Raw genomic sequence first — 20,270 nt, forward strand, 5'->3', positions numbered from 1 at the left:
TCTGTTTGTTACGGCTAATCTCTGAAACGACCGGACCGGACCGACCGGACCGGATGTAAGAAAGAGTAACTTAGGCCACTTTTATTTTAGAAATTTATTTATTTTATAACTCTGCGAAATGAAAAATATATTTTTTTGTTAAATTCCACGCGGACTAAGTCGCGGGGACAGCTAGTCTTACATAGAATTGAGTTCCCTTTTTTATTGCAAATACAATGGTGACATGGGGTTGTCTGCTAAAAATCTAGTTTGGATGGCGGTTGATGAATATAATATAGCCTAGCCAGGAATTTTCGAAAGAGTTGGTTGGAACCAACTCTTTCGTCATTTATTTAGACTACTTCACTTCAGCCACTTCACTTCAGCCTAATACAGTCCACTGTTGGACATAGGCATCCACAAGTTCACGTCAAAAATGGCGTGAACTCATGTGTTTACACCATTTAGATTACTAGACACTAAACTGCCGTGTGGTATCGGCCGAGTAGAATATCACCACCCCCTTTTTTCCCGTGGGGGTCGTAAAAGACACCCGAGGGATATACCTGGCTCAAAATCATCGGGGCCCTGGAGGAGGAAAACTTCATTTGAAACCTGGAATGAGGATTCCGTCAAGCATTCGTGGCATAGCTCTAAAATGCGAAAGACTCCTGCAGCCGAACTGGCTCCACACGTATCGATTCGTCGTTCCTGTGGGCCTAGCCAGTGAGGTCGAGAGGGTGGCGCAGAGCTTAGGCAACTCTGCGTTTTTTTGAAGTGTCCTAGGCGACACAGTATCTATCTGACACTATCTAAATCATTTACAATAAACGGACTAAGGCCAATGATGATGATGAAACACTAAAATAGATATAAAATAATTTTTATCCATCACTAAGCAGATGAAAATGAAGATGGGTGAAGATCATGTCTAAATCGTTCTGTAGACTATTACCACAAGACTCAATATCGTAAAAGATTTCACGAGAACTTCGTTGGTTTTAAAATCCAGCTAGAACTAGATATTGTTTCCTAGTTACGACTCAGAAATACGTTAGCAATCAAACTTCAAACATTTATTTCAGAGTGTCAATCTGTCATCTTTATAATAATGAAGTTTATAAAAATGAAATGATAACATTTATAGAGATACTCGTATATTGCCTTAATTATCTTTCATTCAATATATCCGTCTTGGATGAAACGTAATTTCAGTAATTGTACATTAGGATTGTGAGGTGTTAGTAAAACAAATGGAATCCGAAACTGCCCAAGCAAGGAACTAAATATTTTATTGAAAATTTTATATCAACCCGACATGTTAAGTACCTCGTAAAAAATCATAGGCAAATAGTGCTCTGCCAATTATTGTTGTGTTCCAGTGAGTGTGAGTGAGTAAGATGACCTCAGCACCTGGAAAATAGATAGACAAATAAATTAAAAAAGAATTTGAGATCGATAATACTCGTATCAATATATATAACGCTCACACATCATCATCATCACAATATCTTATATTTACTGAATTGGACCTGATATATATATTTTTAATTACGTCAAGAAAAAAATTTGGAAAGTAGGTACTATACAAAATTTTAACACAAAATAACCAAATGTTGCGAACGGGTCTAAGCGAGAAATAATAGCGGTTAATTTTAACGTTTCAAGTGGCATTATTAACCTCGACGAACGACGTTAACCTGCCTGTATTGTGGTTCCCATAACACACACGAATATAAACTTTAAAGCTAATGCAATAAGAATTATAAATGAACAAGCGCTCTACAATGGAAGTCTTGAAAGGCATTTTAAAGTTTTTGGAGCGGAGGATGAAAGAAAACTGCCTGAACATCAAGGAACAATGTGGGAACAGGTACATTTTCTTAAGTGAATATTAAATGCATATTTCATACGTAATTAATATGAGACCAATATGAGGCTGAATTTTAAGTAATCAGATAAAATTTTTATTAAAAATGGAACCTGACTCGGTTATGGTTCTATGGTCTTCTGTATGGTTCTGTGTGATCTTTTAGTCTGGTCATTGGTTATGTTGGACGGTTTACGTATTTTTAGACTAAGCCTTAGTAGTCCAAAAAATACTAGTAAAGGTTTTTGTTATTTTTTATGGTTTGTGCTTAACCCACTCGTACACAGCTCTGCAATGGTTTTAACATCATGTTACTGAAATTAAACATTCAAATAAATATGGCACTACTATTCCAAATTTGAATTTATATATTTCTTTTATGGTCTGTCTTCTAACTCTATTCACCGAATAATTCCATTTAGCGTTCATGGTTTATAAAATTTCAAACACGAATACGTTTCATTGTCACACTAGCAATTTCGAAAAATCGCTGAAATGTATATATCTAATGCTCTGTAAGTAATATATGTACATAGCTTCCGAATAGGACTAAATTGGATAATTTCTTTTTTGTATTCTATATTTTTAGAACAAGGTTTGTACAAAAGAAAATTTTAATATATCTAATTATCTATATTTTCACGAAAAAAATATAGTGTTATGTTCAACTAGTCTTATATAAGTATCTTAAAATACCTCGATGTACAAGATAGCCGGGTGATCTTTAGATTGAATAGATGCCTCGTCCTATAAAAGATTGCATTCAGCTGAAAATATCTTGAGATAAATTCTTAAATCCTCGGAAAAGTTGGTATATTTTTACAGATAAAACTGGCTTCCTTTCAGCGAGGACTGCAGTTTGCCACAGGAAGGTTTTATCTCGCTTCCCTCAGGAGCTGCACTATTTAAAAACTAGTTTAAACGTTTAATATTTGGGGGATTTTGACAAATTTGTGAGATATATTGTTATTAAACTTTGAATTACATTTAATTTTATATTAGAAATACTATTTCAATGAGGAAGTAATCATTCAACAATGCTTAAAAAAATCATTTTTTTTATACTGAGCAGAAATTTGTCGAAGATACCATTTTTGGACCCTTTTATCTATTTATCCTTTACTTATAATCATTATCAATCTATACGATGGTAAATATATTCAAAAACTGCTTTGAACCCCAGTTATACACCAGTATCACGAAAATTCCGAAGTGAAAATTAATCGAATTGGATCGGGAGCTCTAACAACACCTACAAAATGTCATTACAATTGCTTCACAAATTTTTAGTAAGGGATTTACAAGCCCTCCCAAATTTTAGCATTTTTAATGTTAGTAGGATCAAGTAGGTTCGCTTCAGCCTGTGATATCCCACTACTGGGCATAGGCCTGGTTCCCCATGTAGGAGAAGGATCAGAGCTTAATCCACCACGCTGCTCCAATGCTTGCAAAGTAGGTTACTTATTAGTATTTCAAGGATAAGAAAGACAAGACGGTCGACAAATTCTTAGTATAAACGTTTCATTAGCCAATTTAGGGTATGAAATCCTAAAAAGGGGCGGTATAGTGAAAACGTTTTCCACTTAGAAGAACGGAAAGTCATCTACAAAAGCGAATTAGGTTTAAGTACTCATAACCCACTGACCTACACTATTAGCTGCATAGCATCGTTTTCGTCTCTTTATTACCTAATACCTTTTAAATGTACACTCAAACTTCACAAGGAAAGTGGTATTGTTTGTTTTTCTTACATAATAAAAAACCATTGTTGTTTTCTAGGTTTAAAATACAAAGGGACAACATCGTATGTTCCTAAGGTAGGCTTTATGACTATGTTTTAATGATATGTTTTATTTTTAATCATCCGTCAATAAGCACTTATAACAGTCCACTGCTGGACACAGGCCTCCCCTATAGTTCGCCAGTCCTGCGCACTCTGAATCCAGCGGCTTCCCGCTGTCTTTTTAACCGACTTCCAAAAAAGGAGGAGGTTTAATCGAAAGGTGGTGTGTGTCAATTGGTCCCATTTAAATTTATTTGAGATCTAACAACTACTTTTCGAGCTATATCTAATAATGCGTTTTTACTTGACGCTTTTTTCGTCGACCTACCTTGTATTATACCGCATAACTTTTTACTGGATGTACCGATTTTGATAATTTTTTTTTTGTTGTAAAGGAGATATGCCTAGTTTGATATCATGATAAGGAAATCAGGATCTAATGATGGAATCTTAGAGAAATCGAGGGAAACTCTCGAAAATCCGGACTACTTTTTACTGGGTGTATAATTTTAATAATTTTTAATTTAATCGAAAGCTGATGTTTATCATGTTGTCACATTTCAATTTTATCGAGATCTGATAACTACTTTTTGAGTAATCTTTCATCTTTTTACTTGAATATTTTTTCGTCTACCTACGTTGTATTACTTGTCGATGTAAATGAAGTCAGTTTTTTTTTCGTTTGACAGCAAACACAACTATTAAAGTCGTCAGTCCACCTGGTTAGCTATTTTTAATATTCATAAATAAATAACAGAATTAAGCTCGAGGCAGAAATCGATCCCAAAAAAAAAACCCAAAAAAACCTATATTTTTTCTCGATAAATGGGCTATCCAACACAAAGAAAATCTTTCAATTCGAACTACCACTTCTTGCGATTAGCGCGTTTAAGCAAACAAACTTTCCAGCTTAATAATATTAGTATATATTTGGCTTACGAACTAAATATCCATTTAAATTATTTTTTAAACCTGTTCATAAAGTAACAAAAGATAATGATAAACATTAACAGTATCTGAAGAAATAGGATCTCTTTTTGCACACATACAAACACAGACAGACAAACTCACACATAACAAAATAAACGCAACCAACCTATCCAATTACAGGAAATAATACTTGTGTATACACATAATGAATAATAAAATATTCGAAAACTTCTGAACCAACCGATCCTTTGTACGTCTAACAAAAGATACCCTTATCGGATATTGGATCGGTCCCAGAACTTCGCGAGTACGAAGGGATACGAACTTGATCAGATACACGTATTTTGAAGTAAATATACTTGGAATTATATTCATACACTCTCTCTTGTATTGATTTTTAATGACTATGTAAGGAAGGGAATTGTCAGCTTATTTTTTTACTAGTGCCCTGCAATTTTACGCGCGTGATTTGAGTAGAAAAATAGGCGATCCTCGGTAAATGAGCTATCCACCAAGGCATAAAAAAGTTTTCGATTTGAACCAGTAGTTCCTGAGATTAGCGCGTTGAAGCATACAAACAAACAAACTTTGTACATTTTTTTTTAATATAAGAATAGATATTATAGTCGTTACATTCATAAATGATGGAAATAAGTATTATACTCTTTACTATAAATGGTATTTAATCTAATATATAAAATTCTCGTGTCGCGGTGTTTGTAGTTAAACTCTTCCGAAACGGCTTGACCGATTCTCATGAAATTTTGTGTGCATATTGGGTAGGTCTGAGAGTCGAACAACATCTATTTTTCATCCCCCTAAGTTATAAGGGTGGACGGGGTTTAAGGGGGTTAATAACATATATGGCAAAACAACGTTTGCGGGGTCAGCTAGTCTTATATATAAAATTCTTATGTCACAATCTTATTAAATATACACCTCCGAAACGGCTGGACCGATTTTAATGAAATTTTGTTCACATATCGGGTAGGTTTGAGAATCGCCCAACATCTTTTTTTCACCTAGGCTATAGGGGGGGGGGGGATTAAAGGGGTTAATAACATATATGGCAAAACAACGTTTGCGAGGTCAGCTAGTTATTTTATAAAAAAAATAATTCAAAAGTACATAGATAAATTTTAAATGTATCAGAATCAATATTCCAAGTCAATGTCAAAAAAATAAAAAAAAATTAATGATAACATCATTTTCATTCAGGTTACTTCTGGTAAATGGATGTGTAGAACTTTCATTCATATTGGTAAATGAACTAACTACTAAACGAAACATTGAGTTTTTTTTTTGTATAACATCATAACAGATTAAAACTTTATCCAACTTTTTTATATATTATTGTCTCGATCACAAATTCATTCGACAATGACCCCCGGTCAAAGAACCTTTGACGCAGAAGCTAGGGTTCTGTTGCTAGCCAGACGAGTACAAACAAAACTCAGACTAATTTAACATGAGCACAATCTAGAACATATTTTCTCTTTACCACTCGTTATGCAAATGAATACTCTTATTTTTTTTTTCACTAGTTCGGCAAACAAGCGTACGGCTCACCTGATGGTAAGAGATTACCGTAGCTTATAGACGCCTGCAACACCAGAAGCATCGCAAGCGCGTTGCCGACCCTATACCCAATCCCCCTCAGGAGGTCACCTTACTCACCAACAGGAACAAAATACTGCTTGAAAACAGTATTATTTAGCTGTGGTCTTCTGTAATGTCGAGGTACTACCCCAGTCGGGCTGCTCCATATGTTGAGCAGGAAATTTCTGCTGTGCCCTACCTCAGTTGAGCAAGTAGTTAGCGTAGTAGATCATAGCGAGTAGTAAAACCATTTGTTTACAATTCTTCATAATTTTGAGAATACTTGTTATGATTGTTAGTTGTGTTAGTTGAGCAATGTTCTGTGGTTCCAAGTATTCCACAAATATACAGGATAAATAAATGTATAAATAAATCACTCATCATCATCACTTCAACCTATCGCAGTCCACTGCTGGACATAGGCCTCTACAAGTTCACACCAAAAATTTTGAAATCATGTGTGTTGCCACAGTACAAATAAATATACAAATATAAATAAATATTTACACACACGGTCATCTATCAAAGTAAGCAAGTTAATGCTAGTGTTATAGCTAATAGCCGACTGGTATAGCTACATTTTTTTTTCGATAAACATACAAAAAAAATACATATAATTATAAATATTTAAATAAATAATTATATTACACCCAGACTCCAGGGTGAGAATCGAATCCACAACCCTCGGAGCAGAAAGCAGGGTCACTACAAACTGTGCCAACGGGTTAGTAGGGATAGCTTGTGCAATTCCCCTTTAGCCAATTTTTTTCTGACTATTTGTCTTCATAAATAACCCACATACCTCTGTAAGAGCGTTTAGCTGTTATTTTATCTAAAATACTAAATGATGACCGTTACTCTTGGTAAAGAATTATATTCTAATCTAAATGAATATTGGATTACCTTGGGGATTACCAAGGAAACGGTTACCTTACTTTCATCAATCAAGTTAGCGAGTTAGCACAATTTCTACGTCAATTAGTTAGTTGGATATCATCCGGTTTGATCATGAGATCAATTAAGGACGACGAGATGGAATTTATCGATTTCTGGAGTACGTAAAACCTTTTGCTGATTGTTACCATAAGAACGTGATAAGAAAATTTGTTCTTGTTAGGGAAATTATCTGCCAAATCGAAATGTAAGATATTGTAATCACTTTCTTTCTTTGTTTCTTTCTCTTATTCAATCTTTCTTATTTTTTTCTCCCTCAGTGACTTGAACTCTTGTTTGTGTGATACAGAAGCTTATATTCAAATAATAATAACAATAATAATAATCGTTTATTCACACTGACATACATACATCGATTCACAAACAACTTAAAGACTAGACAAAAAAAAATCAAAATTACAAGATAAGTGCTCCATTAAACAAAACCGTGTAGTTACAATTAGTTAATTTGGAAACAATGTACATACTACGCAATCAAAATAAAACACAATAATTTTACAAAAAAAAAAATAATAATAGGTAAATACCAACATAAAAACAATAATAATAATTAAAAAGAAATTGTATAAAAAAAATGAAAAAACAAGAAAAGAAAAAAAGAAAACAATATATTTACAGAGAATTTAAATTCATTCTAGTAAAAAATACAATACACTACAATCATAATATGTGAAAACAATACTCCTATTAGTGAAATCTCGTAGTCTTATGTAATTGTATCGATCCACCTCAATGCGGATAATTGGTCGTTAACTTTTCTTTTGTGAATGTTTCAAATCTGTTTCTGCTTGCCAAAATACCTTTAAATTTGGCAAGCGAGTTTATTCTAGTGCTCTATTTTAAAGTTAAGTATTTAAAGTATTTTTAACCGACTTCAAAAAAAGATGGAGGTTACTCAATTCGACCGTATATATACATTTTTTTTATGTATGTTCGGGGATAACTCCGTCGTTTATGAACCAATTTTGATAATTCTTTTTTTTTTGAAAAGGAGATATCCCTAGTTTGGTACCACGATAAGGAAACCAGGATCTGATGATGGGATCCCAGAGAAATCGAGGGAAACTCTCGAAAATCCGCATAACTTTTTACTGGGTGTACCAATTTTGATGATTTTCAATTTAATCGAAAGCCGATGTTTATCCTGTAGTCACATTTAAATTTCATCGAGATCTGATTACAACTTTTGGAGTAATCTTTGATAATGCGTATTTACTTGATTATTTTTTCGTCTACCTACGTTGTATTACTTGTCGATATAATTGAAGTCGGTTTTTCTTCGTTTGCCTGCAAATACAATTATATAACTTGCTGTGCAGTTCTACTAAAATTTGAATATTGTATTTAAAGAATAAAATCAGGCTTAAGAGACTGGACCGCTTTGCGCAAAATTGTCGTTGGGAGTTGGATAATGATTGCGGAAATGGGAGACATTTGTTGCGACCTTATGGAGGACTATTTCAAGTAGTTAACTGCGACGAGCTGATCTCAAGTAAAATGAAATAGATATAATATCTCTGCTCCTATTCCTTTCTTTCTTTCTTTTTTGCTAGAAGCAATGTCTCTCAGACAACTTTGCCTGCCTATATATTCCTGGTAACACTAGATGAGAACAATATTCTTTAGCCGTAATTTTGTAGTGATTCCGTGCTATATCATCAAAAATCCCAAATACTAGTCTTAACCAGTCTTAAATAAAAAAAATAGGTTTAGGTTTAGGATTTCTTTTAAATATACAAAAAAAAATATCCTCCTAGAACATCTCAGTGTGACGACGCGTTGGCGCAGCGGTCATAGCACTGGCTGTTGCGCTGGCGGACGCGGGTTCGATTCCCGCCCACGACAGACATTTGTATCGGCCATATAGATGTTTGTCGTGGTCTTGGCGTTTTGCTTGTGTATTATGTGTGTTTCCGGACCCCGACACAGGAGAAAATCCTACTGGGGGCCGTTAAGTGTGAAGCGCTTATTACCCGACTGCCAAGGAAGGGTTATTTATTAATTAATTATTATTCTGTAAAATTGAGATTCCCTAAACAGGCTTCTCAGGTTTTATGCGTCATATTTCCTGCTGTGATATAATATAAACTAAGCATTTGATCATGTCATGATCTTTAGAAAAGTGTTGTGCATGAGCCCACAAAGTTTTCTGATTAGGTACAACCAAAAAAAAGCGTAGCAACGCGCACAGGGCTAGTCTTCTATAATATAAAAATGAGTCGCTGAATGTGTTGCTAAGCGCAAAACTCGAGAACGGTTGGACCGATTTCGCTAATTCTTTTTTTAAATATTTCTTGAAGTACGAGGATAGTTCTTACGGAGAGAAAAATTCTAAAAAAAAAAAAAATCCTGAAAAAGTCTAAAAACAACACTTTTCTATACTCCCATACAAAAGATTTGTGATAATACTTAAAAGTCAATTTGAACTTTAATACCATACGATAAAGTTTGTGTTAGGCGATACGAAGTTCGCCGGGTCAGCTAGTTAATTATAAAACAGCAATAAAAATCTATAACTAAATTGTAATATGTAACTATAACGTAAATTAAAAACACATTTTCTCAAAATCATTAAATAATGTCTGACGTCGCGAACTGGAATCGAATTTTCGAGGCAAAATGGCGCCTTACTCCATTTGCACCGATTGCTTGATAATGGCTAATCGTTGTTACATTTTTACGGCTTCAAATGGTTTTTTTTTTAAATTGCAAACAGTCGGTAACCTTTTTTGTTGTACTATGTATGATGATATAATTACAAAATTAATAAAAGCGTTATACGTTACGAACTATTTCTGGGAAGTTGTATGCGCTAAAGTAGATGATACATACAAAGGTAGGAAAAAATTGAGCTTACATTATTATTTCGATCTTTTAGTGAAAAAAAATTTAATAACTCTGAAACTCTAAGCAAAAATCCGAATAATATTTTTATTCTTAACCGACTTCAAAAAAGGAGGTTCTCAATTCAATTGTATTTTTTTTTTATATTATTAACTGCGTGTTTCTATTTCTATTTTCGATTAATTGTTAAAAAAGTGGAGGTTCTCAATTTGAGTGATTTTTTTTTTAGAGGTGAATCGATTCTGATCTTTTTTTTTTAAATCGAAAGGTGATGCGTGTCATGTGGTCCTTTTTAACCGACTTCCAAAAAAGGAGGAGGTTCTCAATTCGACTGTATTTTTTTTTTTTTTTTAATTTTTTATATTTTTTTATGTATGTTACATCAGAACTTTTGACCGGGTAGATCGATTTCGACAAATTTTATTTTAATGGAAAGGTGATGTGTGTCAATTGGTCCCATTTAAATTTATTTGAGATCTAACAACTAATTTTCGAGTTATATCTAATAATGCGTTTTTACTTGACGCTTTTTTCGTCGGCCTACGTTGTATTATACCGCATAACTTTCTACTGGATGTACTGATTTTGATAATTCTTTTTTTGTTGGAAAGGGGATATCCCTAGTTTGGTATCATGCTAAGGAAACCAGGATCTGATGGTGGGATCCTAGAGAAATCGAGGGAAACTCTCAAAAATCGGCATAACAACATCCGCAATAACTTTTTACTGGGTGTACCGATTTTGATAATTTTTAATTTAATCGAAAGCTGATGTTTATCATGTGGTCACATATAAATTTTATCGAGATCTGATAACTACTTTTTGAGTAATCTTTGATAACGCGTAGTTGCTTGACAATTTTTTCGTCGATCTACGTTGTATTACTTGTCGATGTAATTGAAGTCGGTTTTTTTTTCGTTTGCGAGCAAACACAATTATCGATATTTAATATGACCAGTACTTTTCAAGTTATATCCAATAATGCGTATTTACTTGACTACTTTTTCGACAACAACGTCGTATTAAGCCGCCTAACTTTTCACTGAGCATATCGATTTTGATGATTCTTGTTTTAATCAAAAGCTGATTGATACTTATTTTATAGTCCGTTTAAATTTAATTAAGATCTGATTACTACTTTTTAAGTTATCTTTGATAACGCGTATTTACTTGAATATTTTGTTGTCTACCTACGTTTTTTCTCTCGGCGTGTTGCACTCACACTTTACTTTGTTCCTTTTGAAACCCTTAGAATAACTAATAAGGTATAATCACAATTTAAAACGAAGTCGTTGACAATAAAAAAGCTAAATTTCCAAGTAAATTCACCAATCCATTCTGAAAAACAAATCAAGCCGTATTAAATCATACTTGTTCAATCACGGATCGCCGCTGTAAAGATATTAAACATGCATCAGTAGTAACGTTACTTGCCCACGTGAAGCTATGACGTGCTATGTTTAGCGATCTATGGCATCGGATACTATATACCGGTTTTTTTTTATATCATTAGGGTGACAGACAAGTATACAATCAGCCTGGTGGTAATCAGATACCATAGCCTATGAAAGCCATAAACGTTATGAGTATTGCAAGCGCGTTGCCGAACTTACCCAAGACCTTCCACGGGAACTCTAGCCATTTACTCGTACGTAAGGTTATGTGCTAGAATTATGTATTTTGCAATTTCTAATACCTGCCTGGGACAATTAAAATATAAATAGATTAACTTTAATGGTTACGTGTCATGTTCTAGTATATGAGCTTATTTATGGCTGTCGGAGATCCATGTTTGTAGATTAAAAACCCTGTCTCAAACTCAACGTTTACGACACCCATGCCTGTCCTATTAATACTATAAATGTGAAAGTTTGTGACGATAGATGTGCGTTACTCCTTCATGCAAAAACTACTGAAATGGTAATAATAAAACTTGCTACTAAGATGGAGGAGGAGGATGAACTGATGTAGAGCATAGCAGGAAATTTCCTGTTCAAAATATGGAGCAGCGCGACTGGGGAAGTACCTCGACCTTACAGAAGATCACAGCTAAATAATACAGTAACATAAATAGTACTTACCGAAATAATAATGTTACACCATCTCAAACATTCCAATATCTTTACCATAGTTTTACTTTTTATATAATTTATAAATAAGTTAATAAATTTTCTATAAAATAAAGCAAATAAGAAGCATCTATATTATTCAGTGGATAGCGAGTATAATTTCCAGTATATTTTATTAAAGACCTCTCCAAAGGACGTCGCGGCAAAGGGACCGAATAGTGGTATCGCTTTGATTACCGAATGAAACTCCTCAAAGGTACTGCTAGCCTGGTACATTAATAATGCGTCTGAGTATTGTTTATCATACTAGCTGGACACGGCAAACGTTGTCTTGCCGCTAAACGCTATTTAAATATAGGGGTTGTGTGTATTTTTCAACGCCAAATCATCATAATAAAATAAAAAATAAATAATTTATCTAAAAATAAAAAATATAAATTTTTGGGGTGGACTACCCTTAAAATTCAGGGGGATGAAAAATAGATGTTGTTCGATTCTCAGACCTACCCAATATGTACACGAAATTTCATGGAAATCGATCAAGCCGTTTCGGAGGAGTTTAACTACAAGCACCGCGATACGAGAATTTTATATATTACATGGTTCTGATAATACCCTAAAACACTTAAATGAAAAAAAAAACACTTAATTTACACTCAACTCCTCAAAGGTTCTGCTATTATTATAATTTTTTTTACAATTAGGTCGGCAAACAAGTGTACGGCTCGTATCGTAAGCGATCACCGTAGTTTATTGACGTCTGCAACACCAGAAGCATTGCAAGCGCGTTGCCGACCCTATCCCCGATTCTCCCCAGGAGCTTTAGCCGCCTTACTCACCAACATAACACTGCTTCAAAACAGTATTATTAAGCTGTGATCTTCTGCTACCCTGGTAGATTAATAATGCGTTCGAATATTGTTTATATATTCATATAATTCTGATAGTAACAAAAAACACTTAAATACGTGAGGCGACTAAGGGAAAACACAGTTCCACTGCTACCTTGAAACTTTAAAGCCGACTGATGGTGGAATAACCATCCGATTGCTAGGCTTGTGGAGGCCTCTGTCCAGCAGTGGAATGCGATAGGCTAAAGTCATGATGATGATGATGATTACTGACAGTAATTCAGAATGTTACATAGGCTATATAATAGCAATGTAATATTCACAAGATCATGGCAATAATCATAAGAACAATTGTTTCCTAATTTATAGTATTTGATTTTTGTTTCATTTACAAATCGTTTTTATGTATCTATCATATACTATTAAGCGTGACCCATTAATCATAACAATGAAAAAAAAATAGTCTTATTTATCATAGAGAAGTAATTTCAAGGACACAAATATGTTTTTTCATGAGGGAAAAGAAAAGTCAAAAATCCATGTTAATCTTGTTATTTCCTGCTCAGTTCCAAAGTATTTTCGAGACTAAAGTACAACAAAGGATCGGACTCACGATCCCTTTTAAAAGGCGATCATCCCTTTTGAAAAGTGATTTGTCCTACATAAGGTTTAGTGTTCCGTGATATTTACGTTTGAAATAGTATAGTAATAGATTTTCCTTTTTCAAAATATAAAAGCCCTTAAAAAATTCTGGGTTTGACCATTCTTATCACCAATCAGAAATATATTTTACGACCTATTCTCATACCTAGCAAATACACGAAAAAAATTATAAAAATCGGTCGAACATTTCGGCCAGAACAACCACGAAATGCGATTTTTATATTTTAGATATAGATTTTATGGAGCAGCCCGACTGGGGTATTACCTCGATCTTACAGAAGATCACAGCAAAATAATTCTGTTTTCAAGCAGTATTGTATTTCTGTTGGTGAGTAAGGTGACCAGAGCTCCTGGGGGGATTGGGGATTGGGTCGGCAACGCGCTTGCGATGCTTCTGGTGTTGCAGGTGTCTATAAGCTACGGTAATCGCTTACCATCAGGTGAGCCGTACGCTTGTTTGCCAACCTAGTGACATAAAAAAAAATTGATTTCATTTCGTTGTCTTAAAAAGCGAATGTTCCATTAAGGGAGACTATCACCCACTACCCCTCTTCCCCCTAACCGCACCCACCATGTAATAATAGCTTTCATCTCGCGTGGCCGCCCGAGTGTGTACAAATACTAAATATGTCGAATGTTCCTAGCGTTGTTTGAAGCCTTTGAATATCAAAGCTTAAATTTCCATTTACAGCTAAATTTTAGTAATTCCACTCGAAATTTAGATATCCTTACGCTTCGGCCTGTAATATCCCACTGCTGGGCATAATTATGACTCTTTCCCCATGTAGGAGATCAGAGCTTAATCCACCACGCTTCTCCAATGCGGGTTGGCGGATATTCTTAGGTAACTGTATATTTATTTTGAAACTAAGAAAATCTTTAATAAGTTTTAAAGTATTTTCATAATCCCCATATATTACATATTATTTATAAGTATGTTGATTGAAAAAAAAAAGAAAATATGTGGCTATACCAGTCGGCTGTTACCTATAACACAAGCATTAAGTTGCTTACTTTAGGAACAGACGACCGTGTGCGTATTGTGTAGATATTTATTTATTATTATTGTAATATCCTTAACTATTTTAAGGATAACCGGGATAAGTAAAACGACAATGCTACGCAGCTGGTTATTTATTAACAACTGACTTTTGTCGGTAGGAAAAACTTACAAATGAATAAGCAACGAACTACCTACATATCACATTCCTCCACCGTATTTCAAAAAGTACACAAGAGAACATTTACTTATTTAGATAGTAAATACATTATTGTTATTCAGGGAAACACCCTTACAACAAGTAAATAAGCGTTCCAAAATTTATAATAAGTAACTGAATTACTATTTTAAGCATATAAAATAATAAACAGTTCAAATAAGCGTTCCTAATTTATAATAAGTAACTGAATTACTATTTTAAGCATATAAAATAATAAACAGTTCAAATAAGCGTTCCTAAATTTATATTAAGGTACTGAATTACTTGAGTATTTCATCTATTATATCTATTTCCCTCCACCATGTTTTAATAACCTAGTCGTTAGCAGTAAAGTTGCCTAGACGGCTAATTTACAAGTACTTAGACTTTAATTTACCTACTCCAATAACGAGAGAAGTGGTACTAAAATCTATCCTAGAAACAATGACATGTAAAAAAAATAAACTTTTACTCTTAAAACAAATAATATTTTACTCTAGGTCTTAATAAAACAACCTTTTCGGTGGATTAACCGGGCGTCCAGACCGAGTTCGTTTCGGAGATTTTTCATCATTTTCAACTAGCGGCGAAGGGGCCGCAGGCTTAGCACCACCATTGCTGGGAGGCGTTTCAAACGTGTCATCGTCATCAACATCGTGCGGGAAGGCCGACGACGATGACGTGCTACGCGCAGCTGAAGGTGGCGTGCGGCGGGGGTGAGGGAGTGCGCCGTCCGCGCGCGCGTTCGGTGCCGCAGGGCGCGAGCGCGGGCGCGGGGAGGACGCATCCGCACCGCCGCCGCCGCCACCGTTGGCACCGGCCGTGGGCTGCGATCGCGACTCGTCATACGTCCACGTTGGCTCAACATTATGACCATCGTATGAGTTAGCGTTCAGTAACTGATTTACGTGACGCCTCCAAACAATGTCGGTCCCGAGCACGCTTACATCATAAAGAACCTTACCAACGCGACTATCTACTTTTCCAAGTATCCATGTCGGCTTTTTGGGGTTAGACCTATAATCTTTGACCCAAACCTGATCGTTTACTTTAAAGGTCCTGTCTCTGCCACCAAAATTAATTTTTTGTCTAGCTTGGTTCAAACGGACGCGGTCTGGCACCTCTAACAGTCTTTTGTCAGCAGAAGGCGATTGCACAGGCACATTAAGTAAATCTAATTTACAACGAATGTTCCTACCGAACATAAGAGTGGCAGGGGACACGCCGGTAGTACAATGAGGCGTGATGCGGTAGTGGAACAGGTACTCATCTAATTTTTCCTTCAAGTCCTTCAGCGGACCATCTTTTCTGGCGTTAGTAATAAAACGTTTACAAATCTTGACGGCATTCTCGGCGAGTCCATTACTCTGTGGTGAGTAAGTAGGCGACAAGATGTGGGTTATTCCTGAATTTACGCAATAAGTACTAAAGTCTGTAGAAACAAATGTTTTTGCATTATCTGTCACAATCGACTTCGGCAAACCGAAGTGAGAGAAGATTTTTTGCAGTTTGTTTATCAACATTTGCGTAGTTAATGATGGCATCTCGACACATTCTAACCACTTACTATGCGCGTCAATTAAAACCATATAAATTTTCCCGTGAAAAGGACCAAGAAAATCCAAATGTATTCTTTCAAAAACCGACCTGGGCCATTCCCAAGACTCCATATTAGCCCTAGCCGGAGCCGTTCGCATTGAAATACACCTGTCACAGTCAGCCGCAACCTTCTCAATATCGCGATCGATACCCGGGTACCAACAACGCTCCCTTGCCAACAACTTCATTTTGACAATACCTAGGTGAGCCGCGTGTAACTCCTGTAGCACCGCGGGTCTATAAACGGTAGGTATTACGATACGGTGCCCTCTTAACAAGCTCCCATTATCGACATGCAATTCATGTCGACACCGATGGTACGGTAGCAGTCCATCATCCCGTACCTTCCTTGGCCATCCATTGGCCACGTACCGGCTAACCTCTGATAGAAGTTTATCGTTAGCCAGTGCCGCCCTTAGTTCGGTTTTATTCTATTTTATAGTTGTAAGCGCCTAAAAACAATGCGTAGCGCTGTAGTCTAGCCTCTGTCATCTGAGGCACGCCCTTGTCTGGCGAGAATATCGACAGCAGGGGCTTATGATCTGTCCTCAGTATGAAGGGACGTTCCCGGCCGTAAAGGTATTGATGATATTTTTTTATACCATAAACGATAGCCGTGGCCTCCTTCATTATCTGGCTATAGGCGCGTTCGCTTTTGCTGAGGGCTCGAGAAGCGTAGCAAAGCGGACGCTCGGCTCCGTTCGGGTAACGTATGGCTAGCACAGCACCCAGCCCGGCAGGTCCAGCATCCACTGTCAGAACCAGCTCCTTTTGAGGGTCCCAATGTGCCAACACGCGGCGCGAAGACAACTCCTTCTTGACAGCATCAAACGATTTTTGATGCTCCTCGGCCCAGTTCCACGGTACGTCTTTCCTTAACAGACCGTGCAAGGGTTCCAAGATAGTCGCCGCTTGCGGTATAAAACTTCGGTAAAAGTTTACAAGTCCCAGAAAAGACTTCAACTGTTTTGAATTTTCTGGTACTTTCGCCTCGACGATTGCCTTGACTTTTTCCGGACACTTATGAACTCCGTCGCGATCTATCACGTACCCCAAGTACTCGACTTTATCTTGGAAAAACGAGCACTTAGAGCGCTGTAGCATGAGTCCCGCGTCGCTGAGTCTGCTCATGACTGCGTCCACGCGCTCCCAATGAGCTTCCCGTGTTGGGGCGCTTATCAACACGTCATCAAGGAAACATTGGACGCCTTCAATGCCGTGCAGTAGCTGCACCATGGCGCGTTGGAACAGAGCCGGCGCGTTGGCCAAACCGAATACGAGTCGTGTGTAAACAAACAATCCTTTGTGCGTATTTATGCACGTATACTCCTGGGACTGGTCATCCAAAAGAAATTGATTATATGAATTTGAGAGATCAATTTTACTGAAATACCGGCAGTTATGCAATGACGCGCACAGTTCATTGATCTTAGGCAACGGATACGAATCAATTTTTAAGTCCTTGTTTATCGATACTGAGTAATCGCCACAAATACGCACTCCATTGTTTTTCTTCAAAACTGCGACTATCGGAGACGCGTACTTGGAGTAAGAAACCGGTTTCAATATACCTACGCGCACCATCCTATCTAGCTCTGCGCCTACCTTATCCTTAAGGGCGAATGGCACCGGTCAGGCTTTGAAAAATCGTGGGGTTGCTCCCTCCCTTAAATGTAGTGAAAGCTTGTATTTATTAAATGTGCCGAGTTTGCCAGAAAATAGTGATGAATATTTATTTAATATTTGCTCGTTTTTATTTTCGGAACTATAGTTCAAGGGTACAAATGCAAAATTAAATTTTGACATAAAATCTCGACCGAGCAAGGGAACAGGGCCATCTTCAACCACAAAAAACCTAATATTTTTTGTAGTACCGTTGTAAGTTATTGGCAACTCACACACGCCAATAGGTTTTATTATAGACCCACCATATGTACGTAAGGTTTTATTAGACTCACCGAGCGCCGAATGAGTAGCAAAGTACCTGCGCCACAGAGCCGCCGGCAGCGCGGACACGCCGCTGCCCGAGTCCACCTCCATGCCAATTGCACAACCGTGCGCGCTCACCTCAACCGTGAGGGGCTTTTCATCCGTACACTTTAAATTATTCACCGCTACTGATTCTTCATACTCATCACTATCACTGTCATCACAAATATAATGACTACGCCACCCCTTGTGGTTACCACTAGACGAACTTTCACTTTTTTTAGCCGTGCACATTCTTTTCAAGTGCCCTTTAACGCCACATATATCACACGCGAGATGACGAAATCCGCACTCGGCCGAAGCATGCGACTTGGCGCCGCACACACCACAACGCGTGCCGCCGCTGCCACCGGTCCCGCCGCTGCCAACCGCTCGCGGCGCCGCGCGGCCCCGCGCGCGCCCCTTGCTGCACCGTGACCGGCCAGCGCTAGCGGCCGCATACAGCAATGGTTCCTGTTTGACCACCACTTCCGAAGCGCCTGCGCCACGTACTATCTTATGTGCACTTTCAGCTGCTATACTAATCTCCAGAGCCTTACTAAGTTTCATGTTGGCCGGGTCCTCACGGTACAGCTTTTCACGAACCGCGGATGAATCGACACCCATTACGAACCGATCGGTGAGGCTCATTTCTAGGGATGTGCCGAACTTACAAGTTGACGCCAAACCACGGAGTCGAGCTGCGTAATCCATGAGCGACTCGCCTGACTCCTTTTTAGCGTCATAAAACTTCTCACGTTCCGCGTACACGCACTTTTTTGGTTCGAAATGCGCGTTTAAGGTGTCTACTATAGTCTTATACGACACGTTTTCAGGCTTCTCTGGATGCAATAAATCGCGTGTCAATCGATAGGAATCTTGTGACATGCAATTTAACAGGATAGCACGTCTTTTACCACCATCCTTATCTGATGTATCGGTAATGTCATTCGCAACAAAGAAACTATTCAATTGTGCAACGTGCACAGGCCACTCGTCACTTTTACAGTCGAAAACAGGCACCGTGCCTAAAACCGACATCGTCACTAGGTCCGTATATCGTTAGTTAATCGATTATTAATACAATAACTCGTCGCCAGTGTAATATCCTTAACTATTTTAAGGATAACCGGGATAAGTAAAACGACAATGCTACGCAGCTGGTTATTTATTAACAACTGACTTTTGTCGGTAGGAAAAACTTACAAATGAATAAGCAACGAACTACCTACATATCACAATTATTATTTATTATTATAATTTTTGTCACTCACTTTGAATAATAATATTAAAATAACGATTAAAAAACGCTTTTGCATCTAAATTGAAAAAAATAATCTTTGATCATAATTTTGTCAGCTTGTTAATGTATGTATACCTACGCGTATACGTGTGTATATTAAATGTGTTAAGTCCTCCAGTGTCGATTATAGGTAGAGTACCCTCAAAATTATTTAAATAACTTTATTTTTCAAAATTTAACAATGTTATTATGAGTAACGTAGGTTATATTTAGGTTAGGTAGGTGTAAGTTCACCTGCCTTCAGAGCTGCATAAAATAACGGAAATCAGAACGATTTCCACAAAATTACAGTTAAATTGCTCTCACCATTTTATATTTTTTTAATAAAACTTGTGTTTTAAAAACAGTTTGCAACAAGCGTCCACTCGTTTACATTCAGCTCGTTTCGCTAATATAAGTTATTATGTAAAAATTACATTATTTAACAAGTACACCTTAATATCTAAGATTTTTATTTTTGTGTTACCCACATTAGGAATTCTAAACATTTTTGAATATCATATCAAAAATTGACCGCTCCAGCGGGGTTCGAACCCGCGTCTCCGACTTGCCGTGTCGGCGCTCTAGCCAATTAAGCTATGGAACGATGCACCCGCTCGAGCGAAATTTTCGATATGATAATTTTTAATTTTCGGTTTAAGCGAACCGTGGCGCCGTCT

General features: G+C 36.9%; 1 protein-coding gene across 1 annotated transcript in view; it reads left to right on the forward strand.

The window, feature by feature from the left end:
• Positions 1-20,270, forward strand: part of LOC123665602 (inactive dipeptidyl peptidase 10) — a 188,366-nt gene that overhangs the window by 42,312 nt on the left and 125,784 nt on the right. The window lies entirely within an intron of this gene.

This window comes from Melitaea cinxia, chromosome 24, assembly GCF_905220565.1.
Source record: "Melitaea cinxia chromosome 24, ilMelCinx1.1, whole genome shotgun sequence".
NCBI lineage: Eukaryota > Metazoa > Arthropoda > Insecta > Lepidoptera > Nymphalidae > Melitaea > Melitaea cinxia.